The following is a 23398-nucleotide window of genomic DNA, read 5'->3' on the forward strand; positions in this document are numbered from 1 at the left end:
AGTTCCTCGTCCTTGATCCCCTCCATTAAAGTTTAGGGTGATCCAGGAGAAAATTAATCAGAAAAGTCCAGATGGAAATGGGTTCCCCTGCCCAGATGATACAAGGCTGCTGAGTCTCATGATCAAACCATGTTCTCAGCAAGAGAAGTTGAAGACATTTAGCCCTCTTCCTCATTAAATGTCCACCAATCAGGGTAGAGTTTCACTTGTGTATGTGTGTAGGGGGTGTGGTGTTCCCTGTCAGAAGGCACACACCTGATTTAAGGTTTTTCAGAGTCTCCCTTGGTGTCTTCGATTAAAGATAAAAATCACTGACCATCAATTTATGGATTATTGGCCAGCCTAATTAATACATTGATTATTCATTACCTGGAAACTCTCTTTCAGGTGTCTTATTCATTACAGCTCATCAACTAACAAAAGCATCAGAGCCCAATACCCCAGATTCTTATCAGAAAACTCAACCATATCTTTTTGGGCCCAAATAAAATAATTTGTCCACAAGAGGGAACTTTCTGTTAAGCACTCTGGCCTTAAATTGACTCCCTATTCTCAACTATTAGATCTTCTCTGTGTAAGAATATGTTCTGTGTCTGTTCTGAGTGTTTTCTGTATGCTGCGGCTATTAATAACTGGTTGCTGTCACAGTGGGGTCATCAATAAAATGTGTTCCAATCGATAGAGATCTCCAGAAGTGGAAGAGGGAGAGAAAGTACAATTTCTGGCCACCTCAGGAGTTGATGTATTGTGAGGTTCTGTCTACAAACCACAAACTGCATAGCAGTGCACTGGAAATCCTTGAAGGATATGGGGCTTCAAAAGGAAGTCTGAGACATTGGTCTGTGAGAGAATAAACTTTAAAAATTACATTATATCAATCAGTCTGAACCAGATAGCTTGTCTCTGTGTGGAGAAATAGCAGATTAAGTGTTTCAACACAGAGACTAAAAAAACAAATAAAAAAGCCACCACCAATAACAACAGAAAAACCAGTTTGACCACCTAGGCATCTGTGTGCAAAAAGATTTCCTTGAGCAAAGGAAGCAATTAGAAAAAGTAATTTTTATTTTTATTCACAGAGACTCTACATTCCTGAGTGGGTTCTTGTCTGTCTTTTTGTCTCTATATGTCTGCAGTGTAATACTTGAAGATCAGCCTTAATTGCTGGCATGGGCTTCAATTGTGCTAGGCAGGGAGCAGAGAAAAGGGTTTTAAACCAGCTTGACCACCAAGACTTTGCCAGGAGGCACTTCTGCATCTCTTTGCTTATGTTATTTATAGTTAAACTTGGGTTTGTTTGTTTTTTTATCTCTTTCTCTGAAAAGGCAAGAGTAAAGAGAATTTTTTTTTTATTAATCTCTTTCTGTCTTTTGATTGTGGCCAAAATTAGAAGACAGACAGAGAAGGGAATATTTTCCCCAATTTATAGAAGTTTGATATCAACTAATTGGAAATTACTGAGGTTTCTTTAAATTGTGGATTGTACAGTGAAATTATTGTAATGAGTCTCAAATTAGCATACTTGGAAATTTGTTTTAAGAAAGTTAAAAAAATAACTTTGAATGTTACAGGCAGATTTATTGTTTTACAGCTAAGAGAGGAAGAAAAGAGATATATATAGTCCGAGGGATTTTTTTTTCTTTCTTTTCTATACATGTGTGTCTGTGAGTAAAAAACAAGCCAATTTTTTTTCTTTTCCTTTTCCCCAAGCAGCAGGGGAGGGGAGGGTATAATAACAACAGCATATCTGTCTATAGCTCTAGCTCATTAGTTCTGTAAAATTTGGATTCAGTCAAAAGGCCACACTTATGGTTCTAGACCTCCACATGTGGACTCAAGGCTGAAGTTTCTCCACGCCTGCTTAGCTACTCAGTGGCACTGTTGCAGTTTCGGGTTTTGGGAACCCCAATATGTCAGGGTAAAGGGGGGTCTGTCTGGAATGAATTCACTCACTGAAAGCTTTTTCCAGTCAAATAACAAGGTTTATTGTTATGCCAATAGGAAAAGGCAGAATTCCTAGTGAATTTTCAGATTTGAGGAGGTGGGGTTAATACGAAAAAGGGGGAAAAGGTCAGCAAAAGATTTTGATGGGATTAAGGAGTGGTAATTAGCCTGGGTTGGGCCAGGTACAGACAATGAAAGAAGTTAAGTATTAAGTGGATGGGAGAGCCACAGGGAAAGGGCTGTTAAAATGATTATTGAGTATCTAGGTAGGCTGGGATAGGCCAGATGCCTCAGGCAAAAATTCAGGGAAAGTTCAAGGACTGGGCTTCTTTCAAAGTCATAGTCTTTTCCTTTTAGGGGTCCAGGTCCCATCACCCCATCATACTAGCTGGACAATGCCCTTTAATTCATTTAGGGAAGGAGATAATGTCTCCAGCTGTAGCCTCCCTCTATTCCTACCTCTCCTTAGTTTATGAACTGGGGTGAGCATGGTGCTGTGAACCCAGTTATAGAAAGCAAGGGCCAATGGCAGCAATTCTCTGTTCCCTCCCCCCCCCAGGAGGCATATTATATGTCTTGTACCTTTAAGTCTTAGAGGACAGACCACCCATGTTTCAGTTGGGATTGATAGTCACCCACTCACACTAATTTGCCCAAAAGATTGAGTTAAAAGTTAAACTGAAAAATTTAAGCCTAAATTGGATTAAGAATTTTTACATATTATGGGAACTAATAATAAAAACAGCATAGCCAAAGGGATTCCCTTAAATGAGCCAGATAAAATAGAAAATGAAAGGGCAATTAGGTCATCTAAAAGATTCTCCCCTTTGTCTAATCAGAATGAAGTGATTTCAGAAGTACTGAACTACTAAGGCTAAACCCCTTTAGCCCCCAAGAAGTTTGTATTATCTGCATCTCAGTACAGGAAATCTCAGCTTTTCCCCAGACCCCAAGATCCTAGACCCAACTTTTCTCCTTTCACCTCATTTTCCCCACCAATTCTAGAAGCTGAATAATTATTTTTTTCTAATGATAAAATATCCAGTAGAAATTTGACAAATGCTATTTGACTAACTTAAGCTGAGTGCGGAAAGTTTGTTTTAACTCAGAAGTAGCAGTAGGGTAAGTTCTCTTCCTGATTTTAAGGCTAAAACTTTAATTAGAAAATGATCTTGGATAATAAGAGCTTGTAAATCCAGGTTTAATTGGGTCCCAAAACTAAAGTTTGTAGATTAAGTTCAATTTAAATCTGAGGAACTGTCTGGCTATGATATTCTGTTCTCTACAATTGCCAACCCAATATCTGACATCAGGGTAATATGTGAAAAGCAAAATAAGTTTTGTGTCCTTTAAGGCACACTTTTATCAAGGTTCCTCTATAGTGGCCTTAAATGAAATCAATTTAGAATTTAGCAATTAATGTTTAGACATGTATGTTACCATTGAAAAACTATATAGGAAATAGTGGTAAGAATTGAAAAATATAATTCTCTTGACTTGTTAATTACTAAGTGTTAACTCTCTCCAGATTCTAAAAAGTGAAAAATAAGTAAACAGAAAAGAGAAGAAAGCAAGTATGAATTAATTTGGAAAAATGTTCTGAGTTGATCTTTGCATTCAACACAAGAGAGCTTGATTGTTAATTGGGCAGCCAAGCCTTTTGTAAGCTGTTTAACCTGGCTGAAAGAACCCAGAACCCCACTTATGTGCTTCAACAGGAGCATCAGTCACTGCAGGCCTCCTAAAAGTTTTTTGTAATTACTCTGGTCTCATTTTAAGTGAAACATGTCTCTCCCAATATATATATTACTATTTGGCATTAAGGCAAAGTATTGGGAAAATGCATGGATCTGAAAATTTGTGGTCTTAAGTCAAATTACCTCAGCTTACCAACTTGTTGGCTGTATGAAAATAGTGCCTGGCAGAAATGTGATAATTCATTGTATTAGAAAAGTAAACTCTTTGATTCTTTTGAGTTATAGATATAGTTTGTTAAAAGACTGATGTAAATATGTTTTTAAAAAGTCTCTATAAATATAGAAAATAGCAATAATGTTTTTCTGTGAAGGTGGTATAGCAAGGACCCCTTATCAGTTAAACTTTTTTTTTTTAATTTTTAAGCAATTGGGGTTAAGTAACTTGCCCAGGGTCACACAGCTAGTGTCAAGTGTTTGGTCTGAGGTTGGATTTGAACTCAGGTCCTCCTGACTTCAAGGCCAGTGCTCTATCCACTGCCCCACTAGCTGCCCCACTCCCCCCCCCTTAGCAGTTAAAAGCAGAATGCTGTGCTCTTACCAACCCTACTAATAGCCTGAAGGAATTAGGTTTGAAATTTAATTTTAGTTGAGAACTAGAAGTTACAAAATGAAAAGATTCAATCCTTACCCATTGTACCATACTGCCCTAAGAATTTTCTGAAGCTTTGACTTTTTAGTCTCCGAGTGCAGTGAGAAAAACCATTTGGTAACTGTGCTCACCCACCCTTTTCAAGCTGGATTGTAGGAAACTCTTTTTTTTTTTTGGCCAGGCAATGGGGTTAAGTAATTTGCCCAAGGTCACACAGCTAGTAAGTATTAAGTGTCTGAGGCCGGATTTGAACTCTCCTGTCTCCAGGGCAGGTGCTCTATCCGCTGCACCACCTAGTTGCCCAGTAGAAAGTTCTTGTTCATAGCATACTTATCCTTGGGCTTTACCCATATTATACATCTAGTGCTATACAAATTCTAGGTATTGTGATCTTTGACCTTAAATATTTTCTTGAATCATGAAAAATCAATAATCATTTAATTAACTCCCTCTCTGAAAACTTTCAAAGATTTCTGCCTGGTGGAAAAAGGCCATGCCCTGCCAGTACGAAAGGAGAGATTTCCAGAAGACCAGACAACTGCATTAGGAGATGCTCTCAGAAACTAGAAAGCTGCATGAGATATCTGAGTCCTAAGAAACGATGGACTGATGAAATGTACATTAGGAGTGGGTTACTGAGAAAAAAAAACTGTTTATCTTTCCTTTCTCTTCTTCTCCATGCACCATTGTTGTTTGTAAGGGGTGCTTGCTGAAGAGGACTGGCCCTAATGGCTCCTATCAATGTGTTGGTCAGTCCCTCTCCCTCTTCCCTTTACATTATTTCCCATCAAATTAAAACATCTAAGCTTCACAGTTAAAAACCTTTTTTTAAATAACATTTTAATTCTACTCGATTATATGTAACAGCCATTTTAACATTTTTTTAACTTTTGAGTTAAAAATTCTATCCTTCCCTCACTCTCCTACCCCCTCTCTGAGACAGTAAGCACTCTGATATAGCATATACATTTGCAATCATGTAAAACATATTTCCAAATTGGTCATTTTTATGGAAGAAAACTCAACCCCCAAAAAACTTAAAAGGAAAGAAAGTGAAAAATAGCATGCTTCAGTCTGTATTCAGATACTATCAGTTTTTTCTCTGGAGGAGGTTAGCATTTTCCATCATGAATATTTTGGGACTGTCTGAATCATTGTATTGCTGAGAATAACTAAGTCTTTCACAATTGCCCATCATTCAGTATTGTTGTTACCGAGTACAATGTACTCATGGTTCTGCCTACTTCACTCTGCCTCAGTTCATGTAAGTCTTTCTGGGCTTTTCTGAAGTAATCGTGCTTGTCATTTCTCATAGCACAATAATATTCCATTACAATCGTATACCACAACTTGTTCAGCCATCCCCTCAATTGATGAACATCCCTTTAATTCCAATTCTTAGCCACCACAAAAAAAGTGCTGCTATAAATATTTTTGTACAAATAGGTTTTTTCTTTTTTTTTCATCTCTTTGGGATACAGACCTAATAGTGATATTGCTAGATCAAAAGATATGCATTTTTGTTGCCCTCTGGGCATAATTCCAAATTGCTTTCCAGAATGGCAGGATAAGTTCAAAACTACAACAGTGTATGAGTGTCCCATAGCCCCTCCCACATTTATCATTTTCCTTTTCTGTCATATTAGCCAATCTGATAGGCATGAGGGGGTATCTCTGAGTTGTTTTAATTTGCATTTCTCTAATCAATAGTGATTTAGAACATTTTTATGTAACTATAGATAGCTTTGATTTCTTTGTCTGAAAACCACCTGTTTGTACCCTTCATCAATGGGGAATGATTTGTATTCTTACAAATTTGACTCAAGTCAATTCTCTATATATTTGAGAAACGAGATCAGAGATACTTGCTGTATTTTCTCCCAGTTTTCTGCTTTCCTTCTAATTTTGTTGCATTGTTTTTGTTTGTGCAAAACTTTTTGAATTTAATATAATCAAAATTATTCATTTTACATTTTGTCACACTCTCTGTTTCTTGTTTTGTCCTAAAGCCTTCCCTCTAAATAGCTCTGACAGGGTAACTATAAAAATCCTTGATGAAGTATTTTTCATACCAGTTAGTGATTCATTGAGTAGATTCTGTCTCTCAATGAAACAAAGAGTGAGAATGAAAGATATTAATGCTATACTATTCTATTAATAACTAATTATTAATTTATAATCCATTCTTTTCCTCTTGGTTTTGTTAAGACCTCATTTTTGAAAAAGTTAGTCTCTTGCAGGTTGTAGCTGAGTAAGGTATTCTCTCAGCCCCAAGGCATCTTACCTGAGTAAGGACCCTTAAGGGCAGGGACTCTTATTTTTGTTTATAAAGTAAATACAATCCAGTCTCAACTAGATATTTACCCCTGGGACATGTCTCCTTGTCCTTGATCCCCTCTATTAGAGTTTAGGGCAAAAACCAGCTCATAAAGGAGAAAATTAGACTGGAAGGACCACATGGAAATGTCTTCCAGATGCCTTGATGCTACTGAGTCTCAAGATCAAGCCACATTCTCAGCAGAAGGAACTGAAGACTTTTAGTCCACCTCTTCATTAAATGCCCACCAATCAGGGTTGACTTTCATTTGCCAGAAGAGTTGTCTGTCAGAAGGTACACAGCTGATTTAAGGTGTTTCAGAGTCTCCCTTGGTGGTTTTGGTTACTGAGAGAACCCACTGGCCATCTATTCATTGATTATTGGCTACATTTATTATTAATTCCTTGGAAATTGGGGAAGAGGGTATTTGCTACACTATGGTAAATGTAAAATATAGTAACATAAAGTGCTTAGCACAGTGCCCGGCACATAATAAGCAGTATATATATGTTAATTGTTTATTATTATTATTATTACTATTATTATTACTATTGTTATCCAGTTTGCTATCATGACACACAGATAATGCTAATTATAAATAATATTTAATGCTAGTGTCCTTATTAAAATAATTTAAAGAATAGCAATAACGTCATTCATGGGTGATGGGGGTGGTGGTGGTGGCAAGAGTCCCTAAGGACTATCAATTTTGCCTCTATGAGATGCTGCATGGCATGCTAGATAGGACATTGGACTTTGAGTCAAGTTCAATACCAGCACCTGAGTTTATAATCCCCTACTAGTCAGTTATTATATATATGACACTGGGTAAGTCATTCAATCTTTCTGTGACTCTAATTTCTCATCTGTAAAATGATTGGCTTATATGTAATGGCCTATAAGATCCAATTCTAAATTTCCAATTCTGTAGCCTTTTTTGGTCAGGGACAGCCTAAGTTCCAAAGTGGTAGAAGGCACAGTTTCCACGCTACCAATCTACAACAGGAATAATAAGTAACTGGGATTTGATATTTGTTGTACACCTGCCCAATGATGAATCAGGCAGATTTTGCATCTCTAAGTTGAATAATGACATCCCTTTCAGCTTGAAAAGCATATTATGCAATGTTAATCAGAAGTAACAGTTTCATTTTACTCTCTTTTTTTTTCCTTTTTTTAAAAAAAAATTATTTTATCAACGATCACTTCTATAAGCTTTTGAGTTTTAAATTTTTCTCCCCCTCCCTCCTCACCTCTCTCCCCAAGATGGTGCACAATCTGGTATAGGCTATATATATACATTCCTATTAAACATATTTTCACATTAGTGATGTTGTGAGTAAGAATTAAAATCAATAGGAGGAACCACCAGAAAGAGGAAACAAAACACAACAGGAAAAAAAAATAGCAAATAGTATGCTTCGATCTGCATTCAAACTTCATAGTTCTTTCTTTGGATGTGGATAGCATTTTCCATCATGAGCCCTTTGGAGATGTCTTAGATCCTTGCATTGCTGAAGGGCTAAGTCTATCAATATTAGTCATCATACAACCTAGCTATTACTATGTACAACATTCTCCTGGTTCTGGTCACTTCATTCAGCATCAGACCATAGAAGTCTTTCCAGGTTTTTCTGAAGTCTGCCTGTTCATTATTTCTTATAGCATGATAGTATTCCATTACATTCATATTACAACTTGTTCAGCCATTCCCTAATTGATGGGCATCCCCTCAATTTCCAATTCTTTGCCACCACAGAAAGAACTGCTATAAACATTTTTGTACATGTGGGTCCTTTTCCCATTTTTATGATCTCTTTGGGATACAGCCCTAGAAGTGCTATTGCTGGGTCAAAAGGTATGCACATTTTTATAGCCCTTTGGGCATAGTTCCAAATTGCTCTCCAAAATGATCAGATCATTTCACAACTCCACCAACAATGCATTCATGTTCCAATTTTCCCACATCTTCTCCAACATTTATCATTTTCCTGTTTTGTCATGTTGGCCAATCTGATAGGTGTGATGTGGTACCTCAGAGTTGTTTTGATTTGCATTTCTCTGATCAATAGTGATTTAGAGCATTTTTTCATATTACTATAGATGGCTTTAATTTCTTCATCTGAGAACTGCCTGTTCATAACCTTTGACCATCTATCAGTTCCTCTCTTGGGCAAAGGGTATGAGACTGAGATTTGGGATAAACCTCAGGTAGAAAAATCCAAAATTGGCAAAAGTTTTGACTTTGAAAATACAGCAAACATATTCCATATGTGCCAAATCAGTGCTATACCAACAGCAGTTTTTTTTTTTAAAAAAAAGAGGTTTTGTTGTTTTTTAAAAAAATTTTGTAACTGCTTTTTTCTTAGGACCATTCTGATACTGACAACATATAAGTGATCTCTGACTTAAGGCCTTCCTTTTTCCTTTCTTTCCTGCAACAATTCTACTCACGCCTTGGAAGTGTCTTCTCTTCTGTTCCACCTTGAATTATGCTCCAAGCATCTACCAAAATCTATCCTATAAAAGTAAATTCAAAAATAGGATTTGTGGTAAAATGAATAGGTGTTGTGCTTTTTTAAAAAACATTTAAGTAATACTCCTTGAATTGCAAGATGTGTCTTAGTTATGTCTCCCATAGCACCCAGTAAAATTCTAGAAACAATGAGCACTCAAAAATGTTATCAATCAACTAATGACGGCTTAGGCTAAATAAAATTAATTAATAAGATTAGTATGTATAAGATGTGTACTGCTCTTCAGAAAACCTAAACAACAAATATAAAGATAGAGATGGCTAATACATGTAAGTTCACATTTTTAAGGATGTAGAGACTTAAGAGTCCTTATCCTTGATGTAATTCAAACCACTCCTATTATCAATAAAGAAAATGAGGCCTAGAGAGATGAAGCAACTTGCCAAGAGCAAACGATGTCAGAGCTAGAATTTGAATTAGAGTTTTCTGATTCATAACCCATATTATTTCCACTGCTCCATAGTCATATACTTGGTTTCTACTTTGGGCAGGACAGATGGTCTTTGAAAACCTAAAGGAATGACAGCTGGGCAATTGTTCATTGACCATATATTCAAAGAGCATTTATTAAGTTCTTTCTATGTGCAAGACACTGTGCTGGATACTGAGGATTTAGAGATAAAATCAACACAACCTCAAGGAGCCTCCATTCCATTGGGGTGGAAATCATCTCTAAGCAAAAAATTAAATACAAAGTTATTTCCAGAGGGACATCTAATCTAACCCTTTTATTTTACAGATGAGGAAACTGATACCCAGGAGGCAGTGACTTCCAGAAGTAGAGAAATAAGAGTCATCAGTAAGTTAAATGTCTTGCAGGTAAGAATCAACTGATGCAGAGTTGGACACAGATCCTCAGATTTCAAAGCAAGTGTTCTTTCTGCTGTGCCTTGCTACATATCTGGTTCCTTACCTGTCCTCATCCATATTTTTTGCTGTTCCAAATAATACTTGCCTTCATGATTTAAACATCTGTTACTGAATATCAAAGTGCCTGGAATGTATATGGCATTTAATAAACATTTTTTAACTGATTATATGACGTCAGTCTGGTGATTCTTCATCATCTGTATTTACCATATTGATTATAACAGTCAATCAATAATCACTTATTAAGTGGTATGTGATAGGCACTCCTACATACTGGACTATCGGTGCCCATGTCCCTCTAGCATGAATGAAGCTAAGTATATGCTTGAATCTGTCTCCCCATCATCAATTAACCCTTGATTTCTGGCCATGTAGAAGTGGATCAAGACAGAATATTGGATTTGGAGGCAGGTACCAGAGCCCGATGATAGGGATTCAGAAGAAGGTAAATGGCTAACGTGGCCTGGAAGCCTTGGTTTGAATCTCAGTTTTGATGCTTACTAGCTTTTTGGCCATATCCAAGTCATTATACCCCTGAGAGTCTTAGTTTCCTCATCTGTTAAATGGGATCAACAACATACTGCTTGAGTCATGGGCTGGAAGATGTTTTATAAATCTTAAAACACTATATAAATGGGGTCTACAACTATATTATATGGAATCCACCTTAGCACATCAGAATGGAGAACAAGGTAAGTGGTACAGACAGTTGGGATGGTAAATCCATGGGGAAGTCAAGTTTATCAGTAATACAAATGTGTCTGGCTAAATCAAGGAAAGAAAGAGAAAACCAAAGTGTTAGGTCTCACATGATTAATCAAATATCAGAGTCTGAGTCATAATGAGAATACACCATTCACATCCATCACAACCAGAAAAAGGGAAAACCAAGCAATAACGGTAGGTTGTATCAGCTTGGCCGTGGAGCTAGATGGCAACTGTGAGTATAAGAGGGAGCAAGCATTTATTAAGTGCCTACTATATGCCAGGCACTTTCCTAAGCCCTTTACAAATATTATTTGATTCTCACAATAACCCTGGGATGTAGGTATTATTGTTATCTCCATTTTACAGTTGACGAAACTGAGGGAAACAAAGATTAAATGACTTGCCCAGGTTTGTACAGGTAGTAAGTGTCTGAGGCCAATTTGAACTCAGGTCTTCCTGACACTAAGCCCAGCACTCTGTCTACCCCACCAGGTAACTGCCTTACTTCCATGGCAAGTAAGGGCAACTTTTGATTTGGTATGTTGGTCTGTTGAGGCAGCCCATTCTGATGTCTTTTGAAAGTATTTACTAACATCTTTTGTTTTCATTTCACTTTCATTTCTACATTTATACTTCCATTCTCTGTTATCCAATCCTTGTAACTAATAAGAAAAAAAGGAAAATGTTAATTAACAAACTATATAACACAACAGCTGAGTCTTAATCATGTATTCATTGTTCCCCTCCTTTGCAAAGAAAGAAGCAAGGTATGTTGTTTTGCCTTTTCCTTGTGGCCAACTTTGGCTGCTACAATTATACAACTTTCAATTTTTTTCTTTTTTTCCTTTTATATGTTGTTTTAGTGTTTTATTATATGTTATTTTCCTGGTTCTACTTTGATCATTCTTCATTAGTTTATATAAATCTTCTCATGCATCTCTAAATTCTTCATATCCATTCTTAGTGTTTCATCCATTACATTCATGTACCAAATTCTTTTAGCCATTCCCCAACTGATGGATACCTGTTTTTTTTTCCGTAATGCATTGTTACCACAAAAATGCTGTTATTGATGTTTTCATGTATTTAGAACCTTTGCTTTTCTTTTTGACCTCTTTGGTCTATCTCAAAATGGAAATTCTGGGACGAAGGACAGGAACATTTTAGTCATTTCCTTGGCTTAATTCCAAATTGCTTTTCAGGATGGTTAGACCAATCTACTATTCATGGAGTATTAATTTGCCTATCTTCTGCAAATCCTTTGACATTGACTATTTTTATCAACTTAAGAATTTTCTGAGAATGAGGTGAGTTCTTAGTGTCTTTGATTTGTAATTAATAACAATATTTCATATTATTGTTAATATTTTGCAATCCCACTTTTGAGAACTCTTTGTTCATATCCTTTGACCTCCCCTCCCCCAAATGTCTGGAATTCTTTCCCCTTAATTTCTTCCCCCTGGCTTTCCCTGCTTCCTTTGTGTTTAAGCTAAAAGCCCACCTGCAAAAAGCCTTTCTTGCCCTACTCTATTTCATGCTAGTTCATTATTTCCAGTTTATTATGTATTACATCTTCTTTGCACATAGTTCTTTGTATATTGTTTCTCCCATTAGATTGCAAGCTTCATGAGGGAATAAAGGACTGTCTTTGCTGTGTGTGTGTGTGTGTGTGTGTGTGTGTGTGTGTGTGTGTGTATTTCCAGTGCTTAGCATAGTACCTGGCAGCTTTAAGTTATTTTATACATGCTTGTTGATTTTACTTTTCTTGATCTTTTATCCATTGGAGAACGGTTCTTGGTTTTACATATTTGTGTCAGCCTATATAGCTTGGTTATAATATCCTTATCAGAGATGTTAAATGCATTGATTTTGTTCATACAAAAGTTTCATGATTTCATCTTTTGTGATCATCTCTATCCCTTGTTTGGTTAGCAACTTACCCCTAGCCAGAGCTGGGAAAGGCACCTGGTCTTGGAGTCTTCTTTTTTTTTTTTTTTGTTTATATGTTCTTTCATATTGATGTCATGTATCCATTTTGAGATTATTGTGAAATGTAGCATAAAATTATGGTCTAAACATATCTTCTACCAGATTACTTTCCAGTTTTCCTAAAAGTTGTTGTCAAATATTTCTCTTCTTCAGACCTATAGCATGTTTTCTGTTCTGTCCAGTCTTTCAGAGTTCAGCAATTGTAATTTATCAATCATTTCCAATATTTCATTTATTATTCTGGGACATAGTTCTCCCTACCTTGATAACTTTTACTAAGGGAAGCTGGGTTGCTCTCTTGATATCTCCTTGGGTTTCAAGTATCTATTAATCATTTTTGACCTATTATTTCTAGGCCTAGCATTGTTGCAAGACTTTCATTGACTAGCTTTCCTTCTAGTGTCATTTAGCATCAATCAAAAAGTTATTAAGCATCTACTATATGCCAGACACAGTGCTGGGCCTGAGAGATGCAACTTAAGAATAAAATAGTCCCTGATCTTGAAGAACTTACAGTCTTTCATGATCTTACTTTGTATTATCATCCCATCCACCCCCAAGCAGTGGTTCCATCCCTTATTTTTACCTATAAATGAGAATCAAATGAGATACTGTTTGTAAAAATATACACAATCCTTGGCATACAGTAGGCACTATATAAATGCTTATTTCCTAACACCTTCCCCTATCATCAGCATCATCTTCTTTTTTTATTCTTTTCCTCCTCCTCCTCCTTTTGTATGGCTTAAAAACCACAGCTTTTTGTTGTAATTAGCATATATTACCAGACTGTTCATTCTGAGTTGTAATGCTTGTGCTCCAGATACCTTTAATAAGACTATGCCATAGAGTCACTGCTGACCATAGCATGGATTCAGTTGATTGGCAGAGGTGGGTAATGAGGACAGAGGCTAGATTTCAAAGGATTGAGAAGTAAAGTGGGAAATGGAAAAGTGGAGGCAAAGAGCATAGAGAGCTTTTATCTTTTGGGTAGGGAAGGTAGGGAAAATACAAAATGACATCTTGCTAAGTTGGTAAGGTCAAGTGAAGTCGTTTTTGTTTGGTTTTTAGGAAGGGAGTAAATCTAGTAACATTGTATGCATTAGGGGATGACCCTAGAGGATAAACAAAATTGAAAATTATGGGAGGAGAATAGAAGATCAAAGAGGAAACCTCCCAGCAGGGATAGAAGGTGGTGGGATCAAAGTCACAAATACAAGGATTGATCTTGGCAAGGAGAAGAGCTCACACTTTATCAGAGACTGGAACAAAGAAACAGACCATCGAGGGATATTACTGAGTGAATCTGAATTATAGCATTAGGAGAAGAGTGAACTCTATCCACTATACCATCTAGGTACTTATAGATATAAAGCTGAAAGGGACATTAGAAGGCAAATACTCCATTCCCCTCATTTTACAGATAAATTAAGAGATCTGAAGGGTAAAATTACTTTCTTAAGGTTATTAAGGTAGAATTAATGTGGCAGGCGTCAAATCCAGGTCCTCTGACTCCAAATTTAGTACTCTTTCCAATATCCCAGAAGGTTTGGGACAGTGTGGGGAATATTTATAGTATAAATGAGAGAAGAGCAAAAGCACTGGTAGGCAGCAATTAGGGCCCAACTAAGATAATGATGGGGTGGTGGGACCTGGATCCCTAAAAGGAAAAGACCATGTCTTTGAAAGCAACATATTACCTGAATTTTCCCATACATTTCAGTAGCCATGATCACTGGCACCTCCACACAATATATCTGGCCTACCCCAACCCACCTAGATCACTTAATTAGTTTATTTGACAGTCGTTTCACTGTCCTGTTGGCCCACCCCAGACTGCTTACATATACCAACCATTCCTTAATCCCATTTGGATCACCTAATTAGTCTCCTTAATAATCCTTTCTGTACTGTACCTAGCCCACCCCAGACTATTTAATATTCTTTTCACTATTTCACCTGGCCCACCTCAGAACTATTACTTACCACTCCTTAATCCCATCCAGATCCTTTCATTGTACTTTTTGTATATAAGCATCAGTCTCACCCATTAAGCTGCAGATTCCCTTAGAATCTTGCCCGTTGTACTGGCATTACAATAAACTTTGTCATTTTGAAGGGAGAAGGTTTGAATGCATGAATTCATTCTAGGCAGAAGCTGCCCTGTACCCTGACATTTCAGGGTTCCCAGCAACCCCAAACCACATCAATAACATGAATCTGTGTTGGGCTAAATTAGCAGGGTTACATAATTTTATTAAGCAATATTCAGCAGACAACTTCCTTCTGTTTTTTAGAATCCGCTTCAGAATATTAGGATTCCCTCAATACCTCCTCCACCCTTTAGCAATAAGTCACACATTTATTAGTTGTCTTATTTTCAGAGATATAGTACTCCTCTGGACTCTCTGCCCTAACCTAACCTTGAACTTGCAGGCAGATTCTACAGAGGGCAAATGACTAATACTATGATCATATATATAAGGACAGCCCTAAGGGTGTGGGTTTCTAGTATTTTTGCTTACAGGCCCCTATCTATGTTTCTCATTGATTATCAGCCAGTAGCATCAATTAACTTTTAGCAAAGAGATTTGCTGAAAAGGGAAGCATTCCCCCTGAAATAGGTACAGACTATCCCCTTGCACAAATGAGATCCCTGTGTCGGGTAGGCTCAAACTTAAAGTAAACTAGTAGTGAATTACATATGTGGCCAAAAAAACTCACAACGCCCAGTTCTCAGAAAGTCCTTTGTCTCCTTTACAAAGTTTCTACAAAATTCCTCTTAGGTATAGCTTTCTCCTGGGCTTCTAGGATTAGTGACTTTCTAGGGAGCACAAATGACACCTCTCTGCCACTTAGGATCTTATTCCCTAAAACTATCATTGTCCCAAATTGTCTTTCCACATCTGTTTCCAAATTCTTCCTCTGTTTTCTGCTATTAGTACTCCAGTAGTCACTGCTATTGCCTCTGATCATCTGGAAGAAGGAGAGTTTCTCTTCCTCCCCCTGAGAAATTTCCTCCCAGGGACTTGGCTGGAGCTCTTTCACCACTAGACTGGCCTACTGATGAAATGTGTGACTCCATGTAAGGGTGGGGTATCTACTCCACTCCAAGCAATTACTAAAGACTTAGGAATCTTAAGGGCACCTAGATGGCACAGTGGATAGAGTGCTAGCTGTGGATTCAGGAGGATCTGAGTTCAAATCTGGCCTCATACTCTTACTAGATGCCATCTCCAGTTGTCTTGATCCATATCTGGCCACTGGACCCAGATGGCCCTGGAGGAGAAAGTAAGGCTGGTGACTTTGCATAGCCCTTCCTTGCTATAATCCAATTCACTTGCAAGTCATAGAATCATCTTCCTGATGACGTGGTCCTCTTCAAGAATGAAGGACAAACCACATGCAGCCCTGTGCAAGCCACTTAACTGTGTTTGCCTCAGTTTCTTTATCTGTAAAATGAGTTGGAGAAGGAAGTGGCAAATCATTCCAGTATCTTTGCCAAGAAAACCCCAAACGGGGTTAAGAGGAGTAAAACATTGATACAGTCTAGGGGTGCTAGGAACATCAAAATGCAAGGGTACAGAGTACATCTGCCTCAAAAGAATTCAACCACTCAAGCCTTCTTTCGGTCAAGAGACAAGGTTTATCATGTCCCCAATAGAAATGGTCAGGATTCCGCAGTTTTGCCCTATAGCCCATTTCTTCAACCAATATGAGATAGATGTAAGGCCCTCTAATCACCCTTCTTGCCATTTGCTGAATATTTTTCATTTGCTAAGGTATGGTGCTCAGAACAAAACACAATACTGTAGATGAGATCAGATGAGGCCCAGAGTACACTGAGACATTTAGGTGGAGGAAGCTATTCCCCTCTTAATTCAGCCAAAGATTGCATTAAGGATCTTTTGTTTGTCTGGTTTTTTGTTTTTGTATTTTGTTTGTTTGTTTTGGTTGTGGCATGATTGCTATCTAATCATACGTCTCTTGTCTTATAGTTATGAAGCTAATTTTTCATAGTCAAGGGCAAGATTTCATATTTATCCCTCTTGCATACATTTTATTAGATTCATTTCAACACTACAGCCCAGGCCTGCACAACCTGTGGCCCTCAGGCCACTTACAGCCTCAGGGCTGCTTGTAGCATGCCAAAGGATTGCCTCTACATATAAAGGATGTTTTCCTCTACATTTTTCAGGGATGGACTGAAATTCTTTGGCATGCCACAGGCTGTGAAGGCCTGCTGGCTTGTTATGATCCCTTTGAATCTTGACTGTCACCCAATATGTTAAAAATCCATTCCAGCTTTGTGATGTATTCATACTTAATAAACATGTAAATTATGCTTTTATCCAAGCCAATGATAAAAATATTAAATAGAAGAGGACCAACAGTGTCTCACGGTCAATATTGATGTGATTCAATTCTTCCTGTCATATGTCTACTAAGTAATTGAGCAAGGGTCTCACATTTATAGTACAAATAGTTAAGTTAATGATTGTGTGTGATCTAAAAAACTTTAGGATTCTTAGCACATTCTGTCTCCTTGTCCACCAATCCGGTACCATCAGAAATAGACCTTGCAGGACTAAGAGCAAAATTTTTTTTTTGTTTCATGTCTTTTCATGGTCAGAGAATTCATCACTAGATGATCAGCCTACTAGCGATGAGTCTTACAACTGAGAGCTAGATTGGTATCCGTTGTCAAGATATTACTAGAAGCCTGCTGGCATCATTTTCATGATTCTCAAGGCTTGTCCTTTCTATCCCCTATGAAGCACCAGTACAGGGCTTTGCAAAGGGAATTTGCTATAAAAATTATATTACATGATAAATGCATTAGAGCATTACAAAATAAAGTTGTGTGTGAAGTCTAAGAGAGACCTTTCTAGAAGACTTCCTAAAGGAGGTAGCATTTGAGTGGGATTTTAAGAATAGGTAGAATTTCTTAAAAAGATACAAGTTCAATAAACAGCCCTCCCATGGGCCTGTGCCAGTGTTGTCTTCTGTGAATTCCTGTGTCAGGGCTAAGAAAGCACAGGAAAAAAAAAAGTTCTCCAGATTATTAAAATCTGGAGAAATAAAATGGAATAATTTAATTCCATTTAACCCTCCTCCTAATTAAATGAAAGTTCTCAGGAAGTGGAATACCTCTGACTTGACCCCATAGGAAACAGCTCTTGCATAATTCTTCAATGAAATTACTACTAAAATGCTTGTTAGATCATTACATGGATTCTGGATATAAAAAGTAGGAAAAAGCAGACAACTGATAATCTTTAAATAACAGAAAGAACATGCAAGATGATGTTTATATAACAAGTTCATAGCCATAATCCCTAAAGTCATTACTCAAAATATAATTTTGTAGGTTTGCCTAGGGAGAGCTACCGAATTTTTCTTTTCCTATAATTTTAATATAGATGAAATCAATGTCAATCTTCCCTGAATTTTTTGCCTTGACTATTATGATGGTCATATGTGTTATTGTGTGTTTCCTTGGTGCCTGTCATATTACTGGTGATTTATGGGACACATTTACACTGCTAAAACTTCTCTGACTTAGCTACTTTGTTGGCATTATACTCCATACTTCCCTGGTCATGCTTGTGCAGATACACAGCTCTATGTCATGTAGTCAATTCACTTCTGTTCTGGTCCCTTTCTTCAATTATTCATTATAACTCATTTGAAAAGTTACTCTATCAATGTTTCTTTCTGGTTTGTGAATAATTTACTTTTTCTTGAGGTCATTGACAAGTAGTGCCATATTTTTTCCAAGTTGTTATTGTATTGTGTTATGTTTGTCCTTGGTTCTCAAAGAGGGCCATGACGTCAGGGAGATGATGACATGACTTGCAGTTGACTTTGACTTGAGTGAGAGAGGGATGTGCAAGGTTACAAGCCTACTTTCTCCCCCAGAGCTATCTGGGTCCAGTGGCTAGATATTGATCAGGATGACTGATGGCCCTTTTAAGCTAAGATCTTTTCAGGTTCTCACTTTGAGTGAGGTGACGCCCATTCAGTGAAGAGGCCTTTTTAAGAAGTGAATCAAAGGATGACCCCTTTAATTAAAAAAAAATTAAACTTGGAGGGGAAACCCTCAGGGTTGCTGGACAAAAGAGAAACAGTTACTATTTACATTTACTCTGAGCCAGGAAAGCCCAAAATATAACCATTAAGTGTTGCTTGTCAGGGACCCATTGTCTAATTTATGAGCTCCAGAGTGAACTGGGTTTAAGACTTGGTCTTTGAGAAAGAAATCTAGCCAGTAAACCTCAGAGAGGAGAAGGAGAAGGACAAGGAGAGGGAGGAGAGGGCCATGGCCAGGAAGAGGAAGATTTTGATTATAGGGACCATCCCTTGACTCACTTCTTAAAGAGGCCTATTCACTGAATGGGCCTTACCTCACTCAAAGCAAGAATCTGAAAAGACCTTAGCTTTAAAAGGCCAGGGGGGAGCGGGAAGGGTGCAGGAGGGGATGGGGGGGCGAGATAGATTGATGGGAGTGGGGAGGGACTGGGAAGGGCTGCAAGGGTCGCACCTCCTGGACCTCGGGCTCCCATCCACCCACCCTTGCAGATTTCTGGATCCAGGCTCCCAAAATTAGGATGAAACCAGGAAACATGCACCCTTTGAGCAGCTCCATCACCATCAGCTGCTACACACCCCTCAAGGCCGACTACTTCCACCTGGAAGCTTGATTTTCCAGGTGATGTTCACCTTGGAGAAGAAGTAATGGCTATCTACGTGGGGCACGAATGTCACATGTACCAGCCCTCCCTAAGGTGTTTACAGCAAGCCCTCCATGAACATCACTCCCACTAGTGAAGGAAGGCAGTTTGGTGGTTGCCCACTGGAAGGACCTCCTTCAGGTCTGGGTGCTGATCAGGGGGGACCCCGACACAGAAAACTTTGTGGTGGAGCAAAGAGACAAGGAGTTCCAAAACCGAAGAGAGGACATGAATCTGAGCCATGCTGGAGTGTACATGTGCTATGGTCACGATGACAAAAATCCGTACCTGTGATCCCACGCCAGCAACCGCATGTCAGTGTCCATGGGTGACGTCTAGAAGAACCTTGCTCCCAGATACTCTATAAAAGCCAAAGCCTGTGGGCATAGCCCTGCCCAGGTCAGCACGGGTACAAGAATGGAACAGCCAGACCGACAGGACTCCCTCCTACCTCTCATCCCCCAAACCAGGCTAAATAAAGTACTTCTGATAGAAAAAAAAAGGGGGCCGGGGTCTCCCATTGCATCCTGGGCCATCTCCAATCATCCTGATCAATATTTGGCTGCTGGACCCAGACCCTCTCTCTGAAGGAGAAAGTGAGGCCATTGACCTTGAACAGCCCTCCCTCACTCAAATCAAAGTCAACTGCAAGTCTTGTCATCATCTCCCTGATGTCATGGTCCTCTTTAAGAAGGAAGGACAAAGACAACTTGAAAGTAGTTGGAGCTGCCTGACGACTAGGTTCCCAGCTGGCCAGTTCCAGTTGGGTAGTTCAACTGGTTGTCCCCTGTTATCATATTAGAGTACCTAAGTATTAGAGCTTCTTTAATGTGACCTGGGTTACCTGTTGGAGCTAATGTGTTCTCCATCTGTGTAGTAGGATCAAAATCAATTAGGGTCTCTGCCATGTAGACTAGGCTAGATGTTGCCTAAAAGGAAGAAAAGCTATCCTCAAGAATCCATTGGCCTAGGAGACTTGAGCCACTGATGTGGTTTTTACTTCATCTCAGGCAAATTCTTAACTTTCTTTTCATAGAATTAAAAGGAAAAAATTATTTTGAAGTTGTTATCAAAATTATTTTTTTAAGTTCACAAACTAATTAATCTAAGAACTAATCTCCGACATACAAAAGACCAATCCACCAAGAAGTGGTGACACAGTAGACTAGAGTGTTGGGCCCGGAGTCTGGAAGACTCATCTTCCTTAGTTTGAATCTGGCCTCAGACACTTACTGCCTATATAACCCTGGGTGAGTCACTTAACCCTGTTTGCCTCAGTTTCCTCACCTGTAAAATGAGCAGGAGAAGGAAATGGCAAATCACTCGAGTATCTTTACCGAGAAAACCCAAATGGGGGCATGAAGAGTTAAATAAGACTGAAAATAACTGAAAAAATCACAACTTTGTGGATGCTGCATTGCTCATTGAAGTCAACCAATGTCTAGAATTTTTTTTTCCAGAAGGTATTACAGTGGCCTTCTGATCAAACTTACTCTTCTGATTTAGATACATTTCATTACTGAGACAAGAGGGGTTGCAGTCAAAACATTGCAATATCCTTTCTGAGTAACCTTACCATGCTATTGTTAAGTAAGCATTTTTGATAAGTGTTCTTTGGTATCTAGATATTACCGTCATTCCAGTCCCCAGCTAGAACCATTGGTCTGAGTCAGTCACGGTCTAGGACACCGTCATTGGAGTTTTTCAAGCAGTGGCTAAGTGAACACTTAGCAAGTGTTACACTGTGCAAGTGTAATTCCTGTTTCAAGTAGTTGTTGGACCTTAAAGGTCTCTTTCAAATTGAAAATTCTATCTTTTAGGTTTTTATTATAGCACAGGAAATATAACCTTGCTACTTATGTTCTTTCTCCATCTCTCAGCTTCACCCAAATCTATAGTACAGAAAGAAAATAAACTACATTGTTCTAGGTCTAGATGTAATACACTTTTCTAGATTAGCGCTAGCCAAAGGAAAATGTTATTTTTAAAAATTAAGCTTCAGGGATGAGGAGAATACCTTCTCTTTGACCTCAGGATCAGTCTTCTCTCTCTCCTTGGCTGGAGGACTTTGGAAACTTTGAAAAGCCCATAGGATTTTGAACTTCCCATCTTCTTTTTGGTGCCCTGAGGACAGCAATGTCCTGAGTCAGTGTTCCACTGGGAGCCAAGAATAGATTGGATGTGAGTTTGGGAAGGCAGATTCATAGTGCCACAAAGAAGCTATATCCTGCCTATGGGGAGCTTCTTAAGCACCCCACTAACCTCCCCGAGTGCTTGAAGCCTCCTTCCCCTGAAGTAGCCAGTCGCTGTGCTGACCCCTTCTTCCATTAGCAAATTCCTCCTTAGGCCTCCGTTTTGGAGTGGGGCCCAAGCCGGCCAACCTGGCTGTGTTTCTGACTTTCCAAACTTCAGCATCATGACCTTAAGCAGGTACTTTCTTGCTTGCACTCCCTTTTGAATGCCTTCCCCCTATTAAAATGGAAACTACTTGAGGGCAGGAACTGCCATTTTCCCCTTATATTTGCGTTCCCGGTGCTTAGCATAGTGACTGGCACATTGTAAGCTTAATGAATACTTGTTACCTATCTAACCAGGCAGTTTCTCCAAAAACGGGTTAATTTCTCTGACCCTCAGTTTCTTTATTTCTAAAATAGGGTGAATAATCCATGAGGTCTGAAGCAGGCCGTGTCTTGGTGGATAGAGAGCCAGCATTAGAACAGAGAAAACCTGGGTTTTCCCACCTTTGATATGAACTGTTTGGGTGACCCCAGGCAAGTGACTCTTAGTGGTCTAGGCAGTTCTCTTAGATCAGTGGTACTAAGCCAAACAGCAATAGGGGCCACTAAACCATATATAAGTATTCCTTCAGGCCACATATTGTCTTAGAAAACCACACATGTTTAAATATTTATTTTTGTTGTTGTTGTTAATACAGAGAGGAAATACATTTTAAACTGGCTTGAAGTGTTGTAGGCCACATGCAGCTAACATGAGCTTGACACCTCTATCCTAGACTTTAAATTGCAGATTAGATGGCAACCTGTATTGGTAGAGGGAATTTCCTCACCAGGAGTTCCCCATACCGGTTAAATCACTACCCTGGTAAAGCAAACAAACAAACAAGAAAATGCTTGTTCCACTTACCTCACAGGTTTGTAGCACAATCAAATGAGATAATTTACGTGAAGCACTTGAGAGTACAAAGCACTATATAAATATAAGATGTTTTTTCTCCCAGTTGCTACAACAGTGCTTTGAGAATCGTAAGGCTTAATAAACGTTGAACCAATGTCATAGATCACTTGTGTCAGGAAGCTGAAAGCTACAAGCTACAAAGAGAGTACACGGCCACAGACTGCAAATGTGGTTTGCACAGTAACACTTATGGGGGGTGGAGGGAAATTTGGCCTTCTGAGGCATGAGATATAGAGCCTTGAGTACTGTGCCATTTAAGAGATGATAAACCACATAACCTAATGGTACCACATTTGGCATAAGAGACATTCCCAAGGACATTTATGCCTGGAAAAGGAGGTGGGTCAGTTATAGAGTAAGAAGGAAAAGTAACAGATTGACAGGTCAACTGTTACACTGGTATTGACAAAATACTGTGAGAACCTCTCTGAGCCTGTTTCCTTCCCTATAAATGTGTCCCGGATACAAATACGTATACTATGTATTTCATGGGGTTGTTGGTACAAAGCATTCTGTAAGCCTTCATGCTTTATGCAAATATATATTTGCATATATAATATATATAAATATGAATACAAACAGTATATAAATATATATACAAATTTGTATGTATATACATACATACATATGTGTGTATGTTTGTGTGTATATACATACATACATATGTACGTATGTTTGTATGTGCATACATCATTATTTCTCTATCCTGAGTCATGATCTGGGAAATACTTAGAGATGTTGAATGTTATTTTCACTCT

General features: G+C 38.4%; 1 pseudogene; it reads left to right on the forward strand.

The window, feature by feature from the left end:
• Positions 1-20357, forward strand: part of LOC144456569 (uncharacterized) — a 42487-nt pseudogene extending 22130 nt beyond the window's left edge.
• The last annotated feature ends 3041 nt before the right edge of the window (positions 20358-23398 follow it).

The sequence above is a fragment of the Phascolarctos cinereus genome, unplaced genomic scaffold, assembly GCF_003287225.1.
Source record: "Phascolarctos cinereus isolate Bilbo 61053 unplaced genomic scaffold, phaCin_HiC Scaffold_4;HRSCAF=312, whole genome shotgun sequence".
Lineage (NCBI taxonomy): Eukaryota > Metazoa > Chordata > Mammalia > Diprotodontia > Phascolarctidae > Phascolarctos > Phascolarctos cinereus.